Raw genomic sequence first — 6161 nt, 5'->3', positions numbered from 1 at the left:
ATCAATCACATAAGGCAAGTCAATAATCATCCTGATTTTAAAGTAAGAAGAATCAGGAGTGACAATGAAACTGAGTTCAAGAATTCTGTGAAGAGATCATTTTGTGAAGAGAATGGGATTATGCATGAGTTTTCTGCAGCAAGAACTCCACAACAAAATGGAGTGGTGGAAAGAAAGAACAGATCTCTTATTGAAGCTGCAAGGACAATGCTAGAAGAATTAAAGTTACCTACATACTTTTGGGCTGAAGTTGTGAATACTTCCTGCTACACTCAAAATATCTCTTTGGTAAATCAAGCAAAGTGCATGACACCCTACCAATTGTTCAAGAATAGGAAGCCAACTCTAAATTTTCTTCATGTCTTTGGCTGCACATGTTATATCTTAAGGAATCAAACCGATCAACATGGAAAGTTTGATGCTAAAGCAGATGAAGGAATTTTTGTTGGATATGCTGTGGGAAAAGCATATAGAGTCTAGAATCTAAGAACCAACATTGTTATGGAATCAGTACATGTTGTGTTTGATAATGTAGAGATGGTTAGTGATGACAGTGATGATGAAAGTGATCAAGAATCAGTAACTAAGGATAATTATTGAGTGGCATTTATAACACTTTATTATGCTCTAATAAGCTTTGGATTTATGCATTTGTACTCAAGTTTGTAAGTGTTTTAACATGTTTTCTAGTGTTTTTGGATTTATGCATTTGTACTCAAGTTTGTAAGTGTTTTAACGTGTTTTCTAGTGTTTTTGCATTTCAGTAATTAATCAGTGAATCAGGTGAATTAGCATTATTTTGGTGCTAATATGGTGTCTAGGAGGTGTTGGAATAAAAGCTCGTGGAAGCCGGCTTGAAGCTACAAGATAAAGAAAAAGAAAAGAAGTTATTTCTGGCAGAAGCCCAGCGCGCTCGCACTGAACAAGCGTGCGGTCACGCCGAAGTACAGGAAGCCAACGCGCCCGCGCTGATGAAGCGCGCGATCGCGCCGTGTCAGGATAATAAAATCCTGATTCTATTACAATTTTGTTTTCTCGACTCCTGGATTGATTGGACTGCTATATATTGATAACTCAAGATTTTTTTAATAAGGAGACTTACCAGAGCAAAAGGAGAAGACGACAAGAGACCTATAGCACAATTCAACAAAGGTGAAGACGATCTAGTTTATTCTTGTGAATCTTTGTTTTGAGTTGTAATCTTGGATGCTCGTTCTTGTTTTGTTGAACCTATACTCTTATCTGTACTTGGTTTTATTTATTCATTATAAAGACTACGTTTTATATACCATGCTTTCATCAGAATCTACATTGATGATGAGCCCGATTATGGGCTAATCGTTATCGTAGGGTTCTAGCGGATTTATTTATGGATTTCTTTAGTTAAATTGTTTGATGCCTTAATATGTGGTGATTGTATGATATCCTAGTATTGGTTGTGCGTATTCGTCTTATGAGCGTCGCGAAATTATAAGATAGTGTGTTAATTCTTAATGAAGCGAAAGTGAATTTAAAGATTTAGAACTTGCCATGCTAGCATAGGTTCATGTATTGTCATGCATGATTCATAGGTAATTTTAACCATCTTACTTGCCTTATGTAATCAAGATAGATAACTTGTGCTTAAACCATTATGTTGTCAAATTCTATAGACATATAGGGTCTCAATATAATTAGTGTCTATTCAACTTTTATCTCTTTTATGGATGTCTGGCAATATGGTACTCGTGCAACGAAAGTTGGCGTTTATCAGTTTCGCGTTATCTGATTAGTGTCATCACCATTGCATGCTAAGATTCAGAACAATAAGTCTATTGAATGAAGTATTTTATGAAGTTAGAATCCCATATTTGTCATACTTATTAATTAAATCAATCTTATTCTCGTAGTTATAATTATTAGTTTAATTCATAATTATAAACAACCTCGCTGCGTTATCGTCTTAGCATTGAATAATAACCATACATTATTGCTTAAGTGTGTGAATTAATTAGTTAACTAATACAGTCTCTGTGGGAATGAACTAGAAATGATTTTATACTACTTGCGAACGCGTATACTTGTGTGTATTATTAGCGCGTGTTTAGCGACTAACAAGTTTTTGGCACCGCTGTCGGGGACTGCAGTATTAATTGATAGTTTATATACTTTCCATCAGTGGTCGTTAAAGTTCATTGACTCAGACATTGTTACTTATCTGTTTCCTTGTCTTATTTCAGGTACTCTAGCGAGGGTGTATGCATACGCGTTCGCGTACTCGTAAGAGAACACTAGATAAAGCCGAGGAAGAAGTTGTGGTAGTTCATAAGGAATATTTTGAGGAAGAAAAGAAGGTAGAAGAAAAAGAGAAAGTCGAAGAACCGGTTGTAGTAGCAATGGGAGATCAAGCAGAAAATCCGAAGGCTTTGATGGACTATTCTCAGCCTAAGATTAATGACATTTAGTCAAGCATCATCAGACCGGCCATCAGGGCTAACATATTTGAGATCAAGTCAAGCACGATTCAGATGATACAGAACTCAGTTCAGTTTGGGGATTCTCCTACTGAAGACCCCAACATGCACATCAGGGATTTCATCGAGATCTGCGACACTTTCAAATTCAATGATGTGACTGAAGATGCTATCAAGCTACGCCTGTTCCCATTCTCTCTGAGGGACAAGGCTAAGTGCTGGTTATACTCTCTGCCAGCAGGATCTATCACCACTTGGGAAGATCTTGCGTAAAAGTTTCTCACTAAATTCTTCCCCATGGCGAAGACTGCTGTAATCAGGAATGCTCTTACCCAGTTTGCTCAGCAAACAAGGGAATCTCTATATGAGGCTTGGGATCGATATAAGGAGATTCTAAGGAAGTGCCCACACCATGGCATGCCTGATTGGATGATTATTAATTGCTTCTATAATGGATTAGGTGCTACTTCTAGACCCATGCTTTATGTAACATCAGGAGGAGCCTTGTGGGTTAAGAGGTACGATGAAGCTTATGAACTTATTGAACTGATGGCTACTAATGAGTACCAGAATCCTTCCCAAAGACTGACTCAGGGGAAAGTTGCAGGAATTCTGGAGTTGGACGCAGCTACTGCTATTGCTGCCCAACTTAAGGCTTTGACGATGAAGGTGGACACTTTGGCTAATTATGGAGTAAATCAAATCGCTAGTGTCTGTGAGCTTTGTGCTGGTGCCCATGAGACTGATTAGTGCGCAATTTCTAGTGAATCAGCTCAGTTTGTGAGCAACTTTCAGCGATCGCAGCAACCAGTGCCAGCCACCTATCATCCCAACAACTACAATCATCCTAATTTCAGTTGGAGCAATGCTTAGAATGTGGTTCAACAGCCTTATCAGTAGTACCCAGCTAAACAGTACAACCCCCTGGTTTTCAGTAACCACAGTATGCACCTAGACAACAACTCCAGCTGTAACAAACCAATGAAAAATCTGAATTAGAGGAGTTGAATCTTATGTGCAAGAGTCAAGCTATTTCTATAAAGACCTTGGAAAATCAAATTGGGAAAATTGTCAATGCCTTGCTAAATTGTCAGCCTGGTACATTACCCAGTGACACTGAAGTGCCAGGAAAGAGGGAAGCTAAGGAGTAGGTAAAGGCAATCACTTTAAGGTCTAGAAAGGTTGCGAATCCTGAACAAACTCAAGAGTTGAATGAAGTAGTTGGGGCTGAGAAAGAAGTAGTGCCGCAGGATGAAGAAGTGGAACCAAGGAAGACTATTATTGAGCACACTCCGCCTGAGGGTAATACAGGGGAGAAACAGATCTATCCTCCACCGCCTTTTCCCAAGCGGCTGTAGAAGAAAAAGCTGGACAAGCAATATGAGAAGTTTCTGGAGGTGTTTAAGAAACTTTATATCAACATACCTTTTGCCGAGGCTCTTGAGCAGATGCCTAGTTATACAAAGTTTATGAAAGGTATTCTCTCTCAAAAGGTGAAGCTAGATGATTTAGAGACAGTCGCTCTCATGGAGGAATGCAGTGTTGTGCTGCAACAGAAGTTGCCTCCGAAGCTTAAAGATCCAGGAAGCTTCACTATTCCCTCTACTATTAGAAAAGTATCTTTTGTCAGATGCTTATGTGACTTGGGAGCTAGTACCAATCTGATGCCTTTGTCAATTTTCAAGCAGTTGAATTTACCTGATCCCAAACCGACTTATATGGCCTTGCAGTTGGTCGGTCATTCTATTACATATTCGCGAGGTATTGTAGAGGATGTCTTGGTCAAGGTTGATAAACTCATCTTTCCTGCTGATTTCGTAATTCTTGATTTCGAGGAGGATAAGAAGATTCCCATAATCTTAGGAAGACCTTTCCTGGCGACTGGCCGAACCTTGATGGATGTGCAGAAGGGTGAGCTCACCATGCGAGTTCTGGATCAGGATGTTACTTTTAATGTGTTCAATGCTATGAAATTCCCTACTAATAATGAGGAGTGCTTAAAAGTGGAGTTGGTCGATTCGGTGGTCACCTCGGAACTTGATCAATTTCTAAGGTCTGATGCCTTAAAAAAAACCTTATTGGGGAATTCAGATAGTGAAGATGACAAAGGGGAAGAACAATTGCAATATTTGAATGCTTCTCCCTCGAAAAGGAAAATTGATATGCCTTTTGAATCTCTTGAAATGGAGGAATTGAACAAAGTTCCTAAACGCCTAAAGCCTTCTATTGAGGAAGCTCCCACTCTTGAGCTTAAGCCTTTACCTGAAAATTTGAGGTATGCATTTTTAGGTGATGCATCTACTCTACCTGTTATTATTGCATCTGACCTTTCAGGTAGTGATGAGGAAAATCTTTTGAGGATTCTGATAGAGTTCAGGTCGGCAATCGGATGGACTATAGCAGATATTAAGGGAATCAACCATTCTTACTGTATGCATAAAATTCTGCTAGAGGAAGGTAGCACACCTGTGGTCGAGCATCAAAGAAGACTTAATCCTATCATGAAGGAAGTAGTGAAGAAAGAAATTCTTAAGTGGCTAGATGCAGGGATTATCTACCCTATCTCTGACAGTTCATGGGTAAGCCCGATTCAATGTGTGCCAAAGAAAGGTGGAATTACTGTGGTAGTAAATGAGAAGAATGAGCTTATTCCTACAAGGACAGTCACGAGGTGGAAAGTTTGCATGGACTACAGGAAGCTAAACAAAGCCACTAGGATGGATCACTTCCCTTTGCCCTTCATTGATCAGATGCTTGACATGTTGGCCGGTCATGAGTACTATTGTCTTTTGGATGGATATTCAGGTTATAATCAGATTTGTATCATTCCAGAATATCAGGAGAAAACTACCTTCACTTGTCCATTTGGTACTTTCGCCTTCAGACGAGTTTCTTTTGGTCTGTGTGGTGCACCAACCACATTTCAGAGATATATGATGGCCATCTTTTCTGATATGATTGGCCAGAATGTGGAGGTGTTCATGGATGACTTCTCAGTCTTTAGCGATTCTTTTGATGAATGCTTGCAAAATCTTGGACATGTTCTCAAGAGGTGTGTTGAGATCAATCTGGTTCTCAATTGGTGAAAATGTCACTTTATGGTGCGGCAGGGCATCATTCTCGGGCACAAAGTTTCTAGTAAGGGTCTTGAGGTGGATAAGGCCAAGGTAGGGGTCATTTAGAATCTTCCTCCACCCATTTCTGTTAAGGGAATTCGTAGTTTTCTTGGTCATGCGGGTTTCTATAGGCGTTTCATCAAAGACTTCTAGAAAATTTCGAAGCCATTGTGCAGTCTGTTAGAGAAAGATATTCCTTTCAAGTTTGATAACGAGTGTCTTGCAGCTTTTGAGACATTGAAGAAGAGTCTAATCACGGTACCGGTCATAACTGCACCTGATTGGAAAGAGCCTTTTGAGATGATGTACGATGCAAGCGACTATGCAGTTGGAGCAGTTCTTGGGAAAAAAAAGAATAACATATTTCATGTGGTCTACTATGCTAGTAAGACCCTAAATGGTGCCCAACTGAATTATACTACTACGGAGAAAAAGCTTTTGGCTATTGTCTATGGTTTTGAGATATTTCGATCTTATCTACTTAGGACTAAGGTGAAAGTTTTCACTGATCACACCGCAATCCGATATCTCGTCTCAAAAAAGGACTCGAAGCATAGATTGATTAGATGGGTTCTTTTGCTCCAAGAATTTG

The 6161-nt window shown here is 39.4% G+C and overlaps 1 non-coding gene across 1 annotated transcript; it reads right to left on the bottom strand.

The window, feature by feature from the left end:
* Nucleotides 1–2765: 2765 nt before the first annotated feature.
* Nucleotides 2766–2872, bottom strand: LOC141694795 (small nucleolar RNA R71). Its single transcript, XR_012564078.1, has one exon. It is a non-coding gene; the product is annotated as a small nucleolar RNA R71 (small nucleolar RNA).
* Nucleotides 2873–6161: the final 3289 nt, after the last annotated feature.

This window comes from Apium graveolens, chromosome 10, assembly GCF_009905375.1.
Source record: "Apium graveolens cultivar Ventura chromosome 10, ASM990537v1, whole genome shotgun sequence".
NCBI lineage: Eukaryota > Viridiplantae > Streptophyta > Magnoliopsida > Apiales > Apiaceae > Apium > Apium graveolens.
This window is presented reverse-complemented; position numbering and strand designations above follow the sequence as displayed.